This window comes from Dromaius novaehollandiae, chromosome Z (genome assembly GCF_036370855.1).
Source record: "Dromaius novaehollandiae isolate bDroNov1 chromosome Z, bDroNov1.hap1, whole genome shotgun sequence".
Taxonomy (NCBI): Eukaryota; Metazoa; Chordata; class Aves; order Casuariiformes; family Dromaiidae; genus Dromaius; species Dromaius novaehollandiae.
Genome location: NC_088132.1, coordinates 29901471 through 29917871, shown reverse-complemented (window position 1 = coordinate 29917871; position 16401 = coordinate 29901471).

Here is a 16401-nt window from a genome sequence, read left to right as displayed (position 1 = left end):
GATATGGAGAGCTCCTGTTTGCCAGGTAATCTACAGTGTCTTCTAAGTTCTTTACAGAGTCGCTGCTTCCCAGCTTCTGTCATGTAAGTACTAACCTATATTTTTAATTATTGGATATATGACCTTCATTTGACTGTATTTGATTGATTTGTTTGATTGCACCATTTACTGTATTTCTGTGTAATATCTTCCCTGTTATTTATCATTTCTCCAACATCTGAGCCATTACGGTCTTCTACTTCTTCATTCTACTTCTACTACTTCATTCCCTCCCCCACATCTAAGAATCAAACCCTTCCAGATTCTCCCCAAATGATGGGTGATTCCTTACAGACATTTACAACTAGACACCTCAAATGTAGTATGAAGAAGTTTTCACTCATGGAAGTAGTTTTTTTTCAGAAGATGACAAATCTGATTGATAAAGGCAACATGATACTTACTTTGTGTGAGATTAGATATTATTTAAAAAACTATTCTATTCAAAAACAATGCATCAGTGTAGCATCTATTCAATGAATGAGAAGTTCTTCATTCATTTGTCTGAAGTTTGTCTGAAGCACCTATTTTTTGAGTAATTATGTTGATGGTCTCAAGGACCTGGAGCTAGAGACTGTAGAATATTGAGTCTCTTTTTATATTTTCTGCCTTCGTGAATGCAAGTCAGGAAGAATAGTGCATTTGAAAGAAAGAACAAGCTGATTTCATTCAAGAGGTTAACCTACTGGAGTCAGGGATTTAGACAGAAATGAGCTGGGTCCAGCATACTAACGCTAGACTAGACTGATGGGTAATGTGCAGAAGGATGTATATTTCTTTGGAATACATTCTGTATATTCGTGCTGCAGAAAGATGCAAACTTGAAAAGCATCAGGGCACCCTAGAGAAAAAGCATGTTACAGTAAGGGATCTCCCACAGCAGATGATTTCAACCTGAAATACACCACACTGTATTTCTGTCACTCTCACTGATAGTCATTTTAAATATACTTCTAATAGAAAAGTCATCTTCTGAAGACAAGCTGTGTTTGAGAGCAGCTTTCTTGAGCTAAAAGGAATGGATGAGAAGGTCAATAGTACAAAGAGAAACAGTTAAGGCAATCAATGAATTTATGAATAATAAAAAAAGATGGACAGTGAGAAAGGTTATTATGTTAGCATCCTTAAAATTAGAAGGTGAATTTTTCTTAATGAATCCATTACCTGAGAATCTAATATGTGATATGTCTGGCTCCCATGCCAGGTCTCTTATTATTACATTGTCTTAGAAGTGAAAAACTAAAATATTTACATATATTTTTCTTTAGATAATTATAGTGGAGGGGAAGATCATGAATGGAGAAATAAATCTTCTACCATGTCTTCTGGTCTCTGCCTCAAAAGTCATGTCTTGTCTTTCAGCTGATAGATGAAGACGTGGAAGCACCTGCTGTGGCACTATAGTATCTGCAGCACAGAGAGGTAGAGAAGACAAAAGCTCTGTGCTCTCAGTCCCTGTTTGGGAGCGTGGGGTGATGGACGACACATCCTTCATGGTCTGGAATCCGGGTTCCTGTTTATGCCATCTTATTCCGCAATAGCAGATTGCAGGTAGTTGAATGCTGGGGTCGCAATGCCAAAAGCACCTGCAGCAGGCCTTCTGCAAACCAGTGAAGACCCTCTCGAGGGCACAGGAGGCTGAGACGGATCACTAAGGGGACAGCAGACACAACAGGAAGATATTTGATCAGAATGGATTCCTTAAAACTCTTTCCATTGCAAAGTGACACCCGTGTTTCCAGCACCATTGCAGGACTTTCCTGTTCTTTCTAAAAGTCCAGATAAATAATATGGGCAAAATGCATAATGAGGTATACTGTTTTATCTCAGACAGGAACGACTTGTGAGAAATTGCCCTTGTGAAGGTTCAGTATTCAGCCTTCTAGAAGACATGGTGAACATTAAATATCACCAGAGGTCACTCTGGGCCTGACCACTGCCATCAGTGAGAAGATTTTTTCTAACACTTCGGATGAGAACCTGCATGTATTACTGTACAGTTCACACTAGGCTACCTTTTACAACACTTACCACATTGTAAAAGATACCTGAGAGATATTGTAATGCTCAGCAAAAATCCCAGGTTCCATCCAATTTATTCACATAGGCATAGATCTTAGTGTTGCAGTTCACCAAAAAGAAGTGCAAAATATCTGTAAGTCTAGTAAAATAGACATATGATTTTCAAAGAGTCCTTGCAAATTACACCTGACAACTTTTGTGGATTCAAGAAAGATATTTTGATCTGACTTACCAGTGGGGAATGAACATCTTTCTGGATGTTCAGCCAGACTGGTGCTCAATTTGGAAAATACGGTTGTCCTATTTGTCTAGTTTACATTTTTCCATATCAAATAGCTTCCCAACTGTCTGAATTCTCAAATTGCTTATCTCAGATTCAGCAATATATCCCATTTAACCACTGCAAAGTTCATCATTCATCATTTCATCCATCATTTCTCTGATTAGCTGGCTGTCTTGGAAAAGTGATGTCTGCAACAGCTTCTTTGGACTCTGTGCTTCATCGCAGGCTTCTGCCTTTACCCTCTTTAGCATATAATATTAGAATTACCCCCTCTTAGATAGGCTGTAGATTACTGGACTCTAAGAGGTAACCACGTTTGACCAGCAGCTCTGACCTGGCAAGGTTACCGGTTCTCCCCTGCAGGAAACTGTGACCAGAAGGGAATATGGCAGGCCAAACAGCTGTCTTAAAATAAATGTTTAATTTTGATGGTAGGCAAAAACAAACCAAGACAAAAGATTTTTAAAACTGCAGAAAGTCTATCTTATCTAAGGAGTCAGTTTGCTGAGTGCTAGAATGGGGCTAAATTCTCAGGTGCTCTCTCAAGTCTGGAGTCATCTCAATGCCCTTTTAGCCTCCCTTTTTCTCCTTATGGGACTTCCTTTAAACCTGACCGAAATTCCCTGTTTCCCTACATTTCTGGACCCATAACTAAAGCCTGTTTGTTGAGCTCAGCAGGCGGCTGCAGTCAGAGCATCAACTTGAACAGCTCTTGTATTGTGTCTGAAGTATCTGCAAGGGAGTATATATCTGGTTTCAATTCTCACTCTTCCTGGGCACATTTCCTGACAATCCAGTTATCGAATTAACTCACTGTATGAATACATATGCATGCAGCAGACATCTCAGTAGCCAACTCAACATACAATATTCCTAAATCATCTCAGGCAAGTCCAAACCTATTACATAAGCAATTTCCAACTCATATTTTGTATAGTATGCGAGACGTTGAAAAAGCTGAAATGAAAAAGAAGGATTGTATACTTTCTATTATAGTACACTCATATGAATTCATCTTTATCTGCTCATTAAATGAACATGATGCATATTATATGGAATCGCCTTGAATTGATCAGTCACTGAAGATATCTGTCACAGACAAGGAAACATAGGCATCACACATGGAGTGGTGAGACCTACCGCGTAGGATAAGGGATGAATGATCTCCAGGGAGTGGCACAAATGTAGCATGATACCTATGGATGATAGCGTGCATTCTATTCACCACGTGGACGTGGTCAGATCACAGCTATATAGACATCTATAAAGTTTCAAGTGTGCTACACATTATAGTCGAGAAATTTGCTCTCAGACTACTTGTTAGCCCATATCTTACATAAAGTGATTTCATGCCCGAGGTGGGAGAAGAGGATTAAACCTTGGCCTCATTTAAATCAATAGTAAAATTCCCATATACATCAGTGTTGCCAGGATTTCACACTAGGAATTTTAATTTACCAGAGAACATCAGTGCTTACTAAATCACTTCTGGCTATATCTATTCTGGCTGCTTCTATCCTAAGATGTTCACAATGTTTTGATGTAAAGGTAGCTATTACAAAAACCGAGTGGATTAGGAGTTAGAGGAGGAGAGTACATCTACTGGAATATTTCATAGCGCCCTAAATACTTTGGGCACTAAATGTGAGAACTGTCCACTGAGAGATTTTTGAAAATCAAGGTACCATTATTACATAATTTTTGACTATTACCGTTGAATGATTGGTCACACACACACACGCACACACACACACACAAAAGAATATGACAAAATAAAAGAGAAGTGCATAAAAAAGTAACATATATCAGGGGAGATAATTATGAAAATGTGTTGAACATTACCATAGCACAGATCGAAAGACCACTTTAGGCAGGAGAAATTATTACTCAAAGGGTGGAAAAAATGTAAAGAAGGAGTGAAAATAGCGAGTCTGAACACAGACAGAGTAAGCCAGGTCACCAAATGTCACCAATGCTGGGTATATCTCCCAGCTCTGTGACTGTCTTCATTTTACTGGGAATCGGGATAACCAAGTGGTAGAGTGCGGAAGATATGTTCTTTCCTTGGTAGCTCCCATCTGTCCCATTTTGGGAGGGCCTTCAGTGACCACAACCGAGGAAGGAGCTACAAAAGCCCACAGCTCCCATGGACACCAGCTACTAAAATGCTGTGTGAGCTATTGATTTCCCTCATACAAACGGAAGTGACTGTCAGGAAAAAAAAAATGTGAATGAAGACACATAAAAGAAAAGAGAGAACAGCAGAAAACCCTACTGCTGTGGCTCATACCTCGGTTATGGCTGCCCATTTCCTCCTGCATAACTGTGTTCATTCTTCTGTTTAAAATGCAGTTACTGTGTTATTGATTTCCTAGATATGTTTTTAAAAGCATTTAAAATTGAGCAATTAGTTACTGCTTAATGCAGAATGTCAAAACAGAGCTATCGATCCTGCTAATTGATCAATTGATTCATTATTTCCTTCACATGGCTTGATGTGGACCTTGTCCAAAAGAATAAAGGAAAGCAAAATAACTCAGCTATGGTGAGGAATAATATACAACAAAAAGTTAAGTAAAGATTTATTAGTCTTGAAAGGAAATAGTTTTGGGATAAAAGTCATTTTCCAGTAATTGCTTGTTTATTAAAACAACCACTCAAAGGAAAAGCTCACAATAAGGCAATAGAAATAAGAAATACTGAACACTGTGCCCTGTGAAGTGTATTTATTGTAACCAGGAAACAGGGCATGCCTTTAATCAACATGCCATGAAAACAATTTTGAAATATTGTGGTTTTGCGCATGCCAAAATAAAACATAAAATAGTTATAATTATAATTAAGAAATCAACTTTGGCCCAGAAACCCACATGGTGGACTTCAGCTCGAAACAGCAAAAGTTTTGGGAAGGCATATGTGACAGATAAGAGGATACGATCATGGAAACTGTTCTGGCCTCCTCATCAGAAATGAAGAGTAGCTACTTGAGCCACATGAGTAGCAGGACAGTGCTGAAGCAAGTGCCCTGCCTCCATGTTGCAGGGTCACCAAATTGCTGAGGTTGGAAGGGAGCTCTGGAGATCGCCTGATCCAACCACCCTGCTCAAGCAGGGGCAGCTAGAGCAGGTTGCCCAGGGCCATGTCCAGTGAGGTTCTGAATATCTCCAAGGATGGAGACTCCACGGCCTCTCTGGGCAGCCTGTTCCCATGTCTTCGCTGACCTTCCTTCATGCTGGCCCCCAAGAGAGATGTTTTGCAGGATGTTTACCAGTGCATTTTCTCCTCCCCGTTTCTCCTCTCTTTACACAACTGCACTATCTTGAAACGACTCCTAGACTTCTGCTATATTGACACAGACAGGGGAAACATATACACTGGGAAACATTTGAGCTGGGTGTTGCTTTCTATTTCATTCTCCATTTTAAAAAAACACACACAAAAAACACATTGTTTTGAAAAATATGCTGCACAGTGCCTCTCTCACTGGGCCACATTGCCTTCTGCACATGTTGAAAGATTAAGGAAATAACCACAACAGCCAAAGACCTAATTTCATTCCGAGTCCCAGGGTCCTTTTTTCTGAAGATTTGTTGTCCCCAAAACATTAGAGATATGCAGCTGTTGGAGTAGAAGGCCAAACAAAATACCATCGGAAATGATTAATTAAATGATGATGGATGTAGCTCATGAACTGTAACCCATTAATAACTATTACAGCAAATTCTGACTAAAAATATTCTACAAACAATCACTTAAAACAAATCTGTAGCACAGAAGGCAGTTCAAAGAAGCTGAAACCACAGTAACATATTTAAACAGCTGGAGAAAGCCGGAGGTGCCAAAAATCATTCTGTTAACTGCATGCTGTCACTGGATTAAAAATAAGGATGAAGAGATGATAAACACCCAGGTTAGTTGCATGAAATTAAATTAGACCTTGGGGAATTAATTCTGTTTTCATTTCAGTGGTGGAAAACTGATGTGGTTGCTGGTGATTGCATGGTGAAAATACTTCTAACACAATGATAAATATGGGCCATAGTAAGAAAAGAATAGGTTAAAGAATATTTAGATAATTTATAAGCATTCAAGGTAAAGAGGCCTCTGAAATTCACCCTAGAGAACTTAAAGAGTAGACAAAGCATTTTCTGAAGCATTAGTGATTAACTTCAAGAACTTGTGAAGGACAGAGAAAACCTCTAAGGGCTGGGGGTCAGCTGTAGTATCTGTCATTAATAAAAGGGAAAACAATGTGACCTAGGGAACTGATTCATCAGGTTAACTGTAATACCTAGAAGATGCTGAAACAGATGATTACATAATCAATTTATAAGCACCTAGAGGATAACAAAGCTGATAAAATGCAGCCATTGATTTGTCCAGAATATATCACGTCAAACCAATCTGGTTACCTTTTTGAGGTGATAACTAGCCAAGTGAAAAAAGAAAAGCAGTAGGCATGAGAAATAACGGCTTTAGTAAGACTTTTACACAGTCTTGGGCCTGATTTGCTCCTAAGTAAAGGGAAATACTGTATAGAAGAAATCACACAATGTGCATACACAACTGGTTGGTCAATAATGCATAATGCATTGTATCTTTTTTATATATATCTATAAAATATCTTATATAATGTGTGATGTGTTATCAGTGACTTACCAATGAATTGCTAACTGGCATCATGTTCTAGCGAAGCCATATAAGTGTCTCTGCAGAGTTTGCTTCATTCAACATTTTCATTAATGACTTGGTCTAAAGAGTGCACTTGTAATTTGTGGATAACAATGAGCTGGGAAGGTTCAATTATATTGTAGAACAGGATCAAAATTGCTAATAAATTGAAGCAACAGCCTGAAATTAAAGATGAAAATCAATAGCTGCAAGTGCAAAGTATTTTGATGAGGAAGCAGAATGCACAGAAATAAAAAAAGGACTAACTAGCAAGCTGTGATAATGTGGAAAAGGATTTGTGAGTTACAGCTGATGTCAAACCTAACCCGAGTCAGCAGTGTGATATTGCTGGGAAAGAGGGAAATCTCATTTTGTAAAATACGGTGGAATGTTGTGCATAAGATGCCTGAGGAAATTATTCTTTTGTATGTATCATCTGGGGGGCCTCAGCTGGATTAACATGTTTTATTTGAGGCATTATTCTTTAGCAAATTTATAAGAGGAATTGGAGAGAATCTAGAGGAGAACAATAAGAAAATCAAGAGGTCTACAAAATATGATCCCTGTACAAAACTTGAAAGAGCTGGGTTTCCTCAGGTTAAGAAGCAGTAACTAAAGGAGCGAGTTTGATAGTAGTCTTCCAGCACATAAATGTTTGCTAGAAAGATATATTCCAGATTCCAGATCCAGCATTCCAGATCAGCTTTGTTTGAAACTAAGGAGATACTGGTTCAGCAACAGAAAATAATTCTAACTATATGGGATAGTGGGATATGAACACCTGACTTCCCTCACTGAAAGATATTAAGACCTGGACTGCTGTCAGTGATGGACCAAGTATACTTATGCAGACCTCGTGCAGGGAAAATGTACTCCAAGAAGTCTTTCTTTTATTCCCCAAGGGATGCTATGGACACTTTCCATTTTAAAAGGAATGATTGACTGTACTTTTTTGTTGCTGTTTTAAAGAATGATATCTGCTGAAATTAATTCATGTGTCAGTTCTCTCGGGATGAAGAACAAATCCTCAGTGGCCACACAAGAAGTGAAACCCTTCCATCTTATACAGCATCTAAATGACTCCTATGGGATGCAGTATACTCCCACTGCATCTCTGTGTATACGAGTCAACACTGAAGAGATCAAGATAGTTTCCTGGGGTCATGGTAGGAGGCCACACGCAGCACATAGAGCAGAGCAACATACGGCATCCATAGCATTCGCTGTCTGGGATGTCTCTCTCTGCGCTGTCATTCCTACTGCCATGCTACAACCAGACTAACGTTACCAGATCACTAACTAAAGATCAGCAGATAGACTATCCCGTCAGTATTTTTGCTGAACTTTTGTTTTGTTGCCTGGCTTATCGACACAGCTAAATGGGCAAATCAGCAGCAACAATAATCATTCAGAAGAGGTACAGTGTATATCACTTTCTGTTCCAAAAATGCAGATTTTCCTGAGCAATGTAGCTACAGCTGCAGCTTTTTTCAGCTGAATGCTGCAGCAGATGGAAGCGGCCTGCGTGTTCAGAAACTGCTGTGCTTTTCAATACTAGGTGATTGCATGGCAAGTTGTGCATGCCACCCACAACACACTTTTCTCTATGCACTTGTATGGTATAGACCACACTTCCACTGTAGCTAATTGCACACCTGCGTATGCCATACAAGAGTGGAAATACATAAGTATATTTACACTAATTTGAACTAAGTTGTTTTATTGAAAATGTCCACAATGTTGTCTTTGATATTCAGTTTGTTTCAAGGAGTAGTTACTTGCATGTCAGAAATATTTGAAGAACCAGCTTCTCCCTGTTTCCAGGATCATATATGAAAGTATTAGGAAGGCAAAAAACCAGCATGCTAAAATGATGGATCTCAGAAAGAATGAAAATGAACAATGCTCTCCAGTTACACTTTCATCTCCTTTTATATAGACAGTTATGATATTAAGAATCATTCACCACTCATCATGTTTCTCCAGCAATAAAGTGAAGATGACCATCATCATTTTTGCCATTTCCTCCTGCAGTACACTAAAGATACATGCTAATATTGCTGCCAGTGGAAAAATAACCCTTTTAGCTGAGTGCTGTTTATGAGATTGTACTCACAACTTCTTTCATTTCACACAAATGAACCAAGTAATGATTCTTGATGTCTGATCAAGTACCCGCTCCATCTGCCATCTCATAGTGAGATCTGCAGGCATACCTGAAAGTATTTTGTCACTTATTTTCACCTTCTTTAACAAGAACTGATAAAAATGGTAGATAAATATTGGTATATTTCAACATCGACACTGAATTAATAAAAGTGTAAAATTGAGGAAAACATTAGTTTGTGAGAGGCCACAAATTCAAAGATCTGATACTAATCCAAGTAATTATACAAGTAGTCCACAACAGGGCTTTTTTTTTCCACAAGAGATGAGGTTTCATATTTTAGTACTACAACATCGACTCTTTGCTACTATGTTTTTTTTTCCTGCTTTGACACCAACTAGTAGTGCTGATTCAGTGCGGCTTAGTAAGACCCTGTAGAACAGAAAGAATTTACAGGCAGAAGGTTTTTTGCTGTATCCTAGATGTTACAGAAGCAGCAGTAAAATTTGATTATAAATAATGAACCAAGTGGAAAACAAAGCAATTTAAAACACAAATAATCTATCTGGGGGAAAATCAACACGGGCTCCAAATCTGGCCCTGAGAACATATAACCATGCATCTCCTACTCTACAACATGATTTCCGTCCAGCAGAAGGCATCTTCTCCCAGGTTTTCCAATGCCACCCTCCTTCCAGTGACCAACCCACAGTGGGCTCCCAGCAGCTACAGCCTTAGGTATCAGGGCAAGACCACAGCTCACCTAGGGCTTTCGCCACTGCAGACCTTTTACAGCGCCTCATCCACACACCTGCTTTGGGTGATGTTTGCCATACTCCGAAGGATGAAGGTAGATGACTGCTCTTGCTCTTCGAGGCGACCGGGAACCAGCAGCCTGCCTCCCTGGGACTGCCAAGCCCAACTGCTTTTTGAGTCACATTAAAGGCCAAAAAGGACCCTTCTTAGTTTAAAAAAAGGCCTTTAATGGAGGAGACTGAGATAAAAAGATCAGAACTTCTGTGAAGCAAGTAACGGTGTCAAGCTGCTTGGTTTTTCTGTAGTGTCAGTGTTAATCGTGGTCTCATATTCTGTTTGTAACTGGTTCAAGGAAATAATTCACAGTCACTTTAATGACTGTCAGTATAGATTGCGATCTGCTGTGCGAGGTGGGTTACTTCTGCTGGTCTCATTATTGCCTGGAGGAACACAGTCTGATCACAGTAAGAAAAAATATCCCTTGATACTGACTTTGGGTCTTTTCTGTTTGCTTTGCATTCCACAATGGCTCAAAAGTTACATTCTAATTAAGGATATTAAATGAAACAAATAATGCAATTTCAATCACCAGGTCACCTTTGAGCATACCACATTACCTAATAACCAAGAAGATGGGATTAGAACAGTGAATTTATGTAACTGCAATAAGGCATCATAATATCTGAGGAAACAGGGGAAAGGGGAAATGAATTCAGGTATAATATATTAATAGAGACTAGGGATTTATAAAATTGAGCCAGATCGCCCTGAAGAGATTCAAACCTCAGTAATACAACGGAAGCGTATTTTAATAACTTCCGGCTGAGCTTCACATGTCCATCCCCTGCCCTTCCTCTGCAAAGGTGAGGGTTGCAATTCTTGTGTACTTGTAGCAGGAGAGCTGAGAACAAGATCTGGGGCACAATCCTGGATAGCAGATGGGAAAAGCGTTACATACATATGAGAATCACTCTCTGGGATGTGCCTCTGTTTCGGTTCAGACCTCAGCAGCAGATTCAAAGAGCTGGAGGTGAGGGGAGTCCAGAGCATCAGCCTCCTGCTCTCCAGGCCAGGGATTTGACCACCTGGTCATCCTCATGCATTTTAGTCTCCCACTGAAACAACCCAGTGCTGAATCAAGATCTTGGTTTCGCTCCTTTTGTGCATAAGCAGGACTGAACTAAACTAATAGTACAGAAAAGTCCCGCTGATTCCCAGATGGAGGCTGCTGGGGACAGCAGGGAGTCGAGAGAAACCCAAAGGAGGTGGAGAACATTGTCTGTGCTCATGTGGAAACGCCAAGGAAAATCCATGCTGGTGACTCTTTTCTCCTCTTCCCACCTCAGCCTGCTCTCTGCCTGCTTTCGCAGTCCTTGTAAGCCTCTGACTGTAGCAAACCCTCCATGCGGAGCCGCTTCCAGCAGAACTTGACAAGAGATGCATTTTTAAAGACACCACTCAATTTTAGAGCTAAATATAGCGCACCAAGCTGTGTGCACCAAGCAGACCAGAGGGGAGAGAAAGCAGACAAACAAAAGGGAAGCAGAAGAAAAGGCTAGCTGAAACTCATTACTGGAGTATGTTAATTTCTTGGTATGACAATTTGCATATGGGCAGAATCTATCTATATACTTATATAGATATAAATGCACACACACACGCTTTCCTAATATGATTCTAGGTTTTTAAAATTGAAAAAAGCATAACAATTTTCCTCAAAAAGTGACCAATACACCTGATTTCTAAAGCTGGAAAGAAAAAAAAAAATGGTGTATTTTTGAGGAAACAGTATTTTAATTTCTCATCTGTTCTGTAGAAATCTCACTGCTCAAGATACTGAAAAAGGGATGTCTTTTTCTACTTGAAGATAATCTTGCCTCAAGAGAGCCAGATGAAGTTACTGTGCATGGAAATTTCTATGTGCGCTTCTCTGTATGGCACAATACTACCTTAAATCTACGTGCATTATTTAAGTTGTGTGTGTATAACTAGATAGGATAATTTATTGAATGCTTGAAGTTGCTGGAAGCTTTGCTATTCACTCCAGCCAAATCAGAAATTTAGAGGTTTTTTTCTGTTTTATTTTTTTCTTTTTTGCATTTCATTAGGCCTAAGTTTATAGCAAAAGCAAGCTCAAAAATGCTCTGAGATTTACCAGGGGACTACAATACTCTAAATAAACTTGCTTAATTAGCATATATTACCTACAATACTAAAGGGCCTTTTCTTTCTATAAGATTTAAGGTACATAAGTAATTTATATTTTATGCATCATTATACTATGGTTGTCGAACAGCCTTTGTGGTTGTAACTTCACTTTCTTTAAATAAACTGTAGAAAATGCAATAAATTTATTGGCTTTCATTCTGTTATTAGTATTGTTAATCTTTAATTATACTTGGGTCATGTTTATTCTGCTCTTCCTTGATAGCACAATGACAGACTGTGGATGACTTTTTAACTAATAGCTAAAATTTATTTTTCCTTCTCTTTGTTTCTCAAGTGAGACATATTTCAGCCTGGACATTTATTTGGAGAATATGGTATTTAATCATTTCAATCAGCTCCTTGCATAACATCCTAACAAATTCCTCAGGGAAGCTTAAGTCTTTCAAGGATAAACAAGAGGACACGTTCACAGTGACATACAGATTCCATGTTGAAGATCTTTTATTTGCTGCTTCTTCCTTTCCCAGTTGCTAAAAGGCCTGAAGTTAATTTGGAAGGTACAGTGGGCCAGCTGGAAGATGGCACACAATGAAAGACGGATACCAGTGGGAATCAGTAGAGGAATTTCCTCCGAAGTAGTGAGACAGCACAGAAGAAATGGTAGCATGCCCATGCATACACGCATGCATACCCACATGCATACCCACATACACACATGCATACACATAGGCATACATACAAGAAAGCTAAAGGAACTAGGCCTGGCCCATGCTGTGCGTTGCTCCAGTTTCTGGCCCAGTGACCGCGAGCTCAGCCAAGTTGCTCAGATGTCACCATCTGTAAACAACAGAGCATGAAAGAAAGTACCAGTTCCCCATCACCTTCTGCAAAGGCTGATTCTTTATGCGAAAGTCCTCCTGAGCCATTAAGAAAATGCATAAATTTAACCTACAGGAGAAAACAAACAGCCCCCAAAAGGCTCAACAGCCCTGAGTATCTTGCCAGTGATGCTGTCAGCTCCTCAAATCTGACTTGCCTCACTGTTTGAGCAAGTCTCTGCCAAAGGACAGCCAAATCATTTTAGACATCCTGGAGGTTACCCCTTCCACATCCCCGTCTTAAATCCTACAGTCCAGTGCACTGGGGCTTGCTGCTGTTTTTGGAAGCACTGGTTTCCAGACAAAATGTGAGCCTTCATACTAGCAGTTAATGAGCTCCTGTGTTACTTTTGGTTAGATGTTGACCTAGAGCCATAGCAGTTCCTATTCATCTGGATGTAATAGCTAAACCTACCTGTGTAAACTCCCACTGAGATTTTAGGCAGATGCCATGCTCTCATGCTGGGGAATGTGATATTTTCTGTAGTTCCCTGTTCAACACTTTCTGGGAGACATAGCTGTGTTTTAGTGACAATGATTTGTGTAAGCAACAGTCAAGAGAAAGACAGGACACTCAACAGAAAATACAGCCATTGTATGTACATCCTTGTTCCTGTGCAGAGCAGGGAATGACTACAGCCTGTGCTTTGGAGCAGATGTCATTTATTTAAACCCCTGAATTGTGGGTTGCACAAACTCTTTCTTTCCCTCTTTTTTTTTTTTTTTTTTTTAGATGAACATGGGCACATTAACAAATGTGTGTTGGAGCTTACTTTTCAGCCACCATCCTCAGACACTGGTCATCTTGGCCCTCCACTTGCGCAGGAGCGGGATGTGCTCTCCTTATCTCTAAACTCTTGTCCTAGAAAATACAAATGAAACCCCAAGTCAGGTGTTCAGTCACGTCTGCTTGGTTTTCCCCTCTCACTAATGCCTTTCTGAATTACATTTTCAGTACCTCAGCAGACATGTTCTGTCAAAGAAATACCAAGGGGTCTGAGAGCCTGCAGGGTAGGGAACATCAGGATGCAGCACCCAGGGTCAGGCCAGGGGACCAAGACCCTCCCGGGATCACTCTCCTTCCCCCAGGCGTGGGGGTTGTTAGCTCTGACCCTGAATGGGAGGAAGGCAGTCGGAGGGAGACCCCCTCACCCCACCCAAAACAGAGCCCTTGGTCAGCAGTAGTAGCAAAAAGCCAACCATGCTGGAGGCAGCTTGCAAAAGCCAGTTTGAGACATGACTGAGATGTTTAACCACCAAACCTGGTTGATTGGATCATGGTGCCTTCAGCTTAGCCCATCTTCTTCACCCTGGGGGCTAGTAGTGGTGTGCCTCGTGGCCTTGTTCTTCTACCAACATTGCAGCAGAAAAGCATTCAGACAAAGTTGCATTTGTCATCGTGGAGCTGATGTGCAATGAAACTGCCGGAGCACTCTGAACTACGTTAGCCTGATTGATTGCCATCATTTCAGCCACTCTCCCAACCAGCGTGTGTGGGAGTTGCATCAGCTTTTACTCTGCCCTATTGCAAGAGTTAGCCTATTCACCCAATCAACAAAACACATGTGAATTGTCAGGGCACCACTATTAAATCACAAGGTCAGTGATGCCCCAGATAGGGCAATTTTTTGCTTTTCCTGGCCCTCTGCCCCATTGGTGTTGGTAATGTACCCCTCCACTTGTTGGAAGTATTTCCATCACCCACATGTGAGTTCTTACTTGCATTACTTCTGTTCTGACCACAAGAAGTAAAGCAATGCCAACAAAAATAATCCATGCAATCTTCTTCCTTCAGAAGTTCCTCTTTGATCTGTCCAGCACATCTTTATCTTATTGCTCTCTACAGCTAAGTGGGAGGTTATAGAGAAAATGGAGTCAGACTCTGCTTATGGTGATAGGACAAGAGGCAACAGACAGAAGCTGGAAGCTGGAAAATTCTGATTATAAAAAAGGAAAAACTTCACTATATAGATAGCTGAACAGTGGGCCAGGTGTCCAGAGAGTTTGCAGAGGCTCCATCCTCGGAGATACTCAAAACTTGAGTGGACATGGTCCTGAACAACCTGCTGTGGCTGGCCCTGCTTCAAGCAGGATGTTGGACTACATGAACCTCCAGAGGTCCTGTCCAACCTAAATTCTACAATTGTATCGTTCTATCCCTTTTTTTAAAAAAAAAGTTTCTTAATCAGTCTGTGTACACTCCAGCTATGAATTTCAGGCATGCATTTCAGCAGACTTAGCTGCTAAACTAAGGTAAAGATAGACACCGTTATTTCCATTTTAAAAGAGTTTCTTTTCAAATTAACTTTAGTCCAATGGGAACAGATCTGTGCTGAAATGTAATGAACTATTCTTGAGCTGAAATGCATGTCCACACAAGGATTTTTACTGGCTTAATCTTATGTACAAAAAGACTTGCACCTATACATCCCAATTTAACTCACAGCCTTCAATATTTCAATGCAAAATACTGAAAAAGGTTTGGTGTCATCCTGTAGGTTTTGTAGTGTATAATCTTCCAGCTTTTTTACAGGGAAGTGTTTTACAGACTAGTCATTTGGAGTTTATGGAGATAGCCCTTGCTGTAGTTACAAAAGCAACCAAGTATTCAATGTCCTTGGGGAACAGTGTTTGCAGACCTGATGTCTTCCAGGCCCCGGTTCCTATTTTGAAATAAAAAAAGTCTGGTTTCAATTTTGCTTATATCTGTTACAAACCACAAACAAATAACACAATGATATAAAATAAGTCAGCACAGGGCATTTTAAGTCCACAGTTTGGCAATATTTTATGGCAAAATTTTAAAGTAATTATTTCTGGGTATATTTGTGGTACAAGCTCTAGCTAAATTCCTGCAATGAAATTGGGGCAAAATATTGCGCTTTTTGTAAAGTTCTCAGATGGACTCTGTATAAGGCAAAGAAGATGAATAAAGCTATGCATTCAATGGAATTACAATAAGGCCTTTCTAAAACCTGAAAATCTGAAATTTTCCTTTCAGACCTCAGAAAAGACAAAGATGTCTTACAGCTAAAAGAAGGACTTCTATGCAAATATGTCTACAGTAGCATAAGAAGAGACTGGTGTCACTCAGTTATGTGTTGCAGCAGCAACATGAAAAATGCTATTATTATAATTATTCATACACCTGAAGCTTTATTGACTTATAGCATTAATAAAACACTATGCAACATGGAACAAGCTTCACAACTTTAATAGCACATGTAAATTGCATAACTGAACTGATATTTAAGAAGTGGGGTAATCAAGACAATTTTCAGAATAATTTATTGATATTTGGGGACAACACACTTGTTCAGATAACAGGGATCTTAGATAATTAAAATTCAGCTAGTAGAGATTTCAGAGTAAAAGTGTCCAGATTAAATGCCAAATAAAATCTGTGTTAAAGGATTTAAGTAGAGATATCATTTTCAGAGATGTGTGTTGTCTGTTGGAGCAGCTCCTGTTTCTCA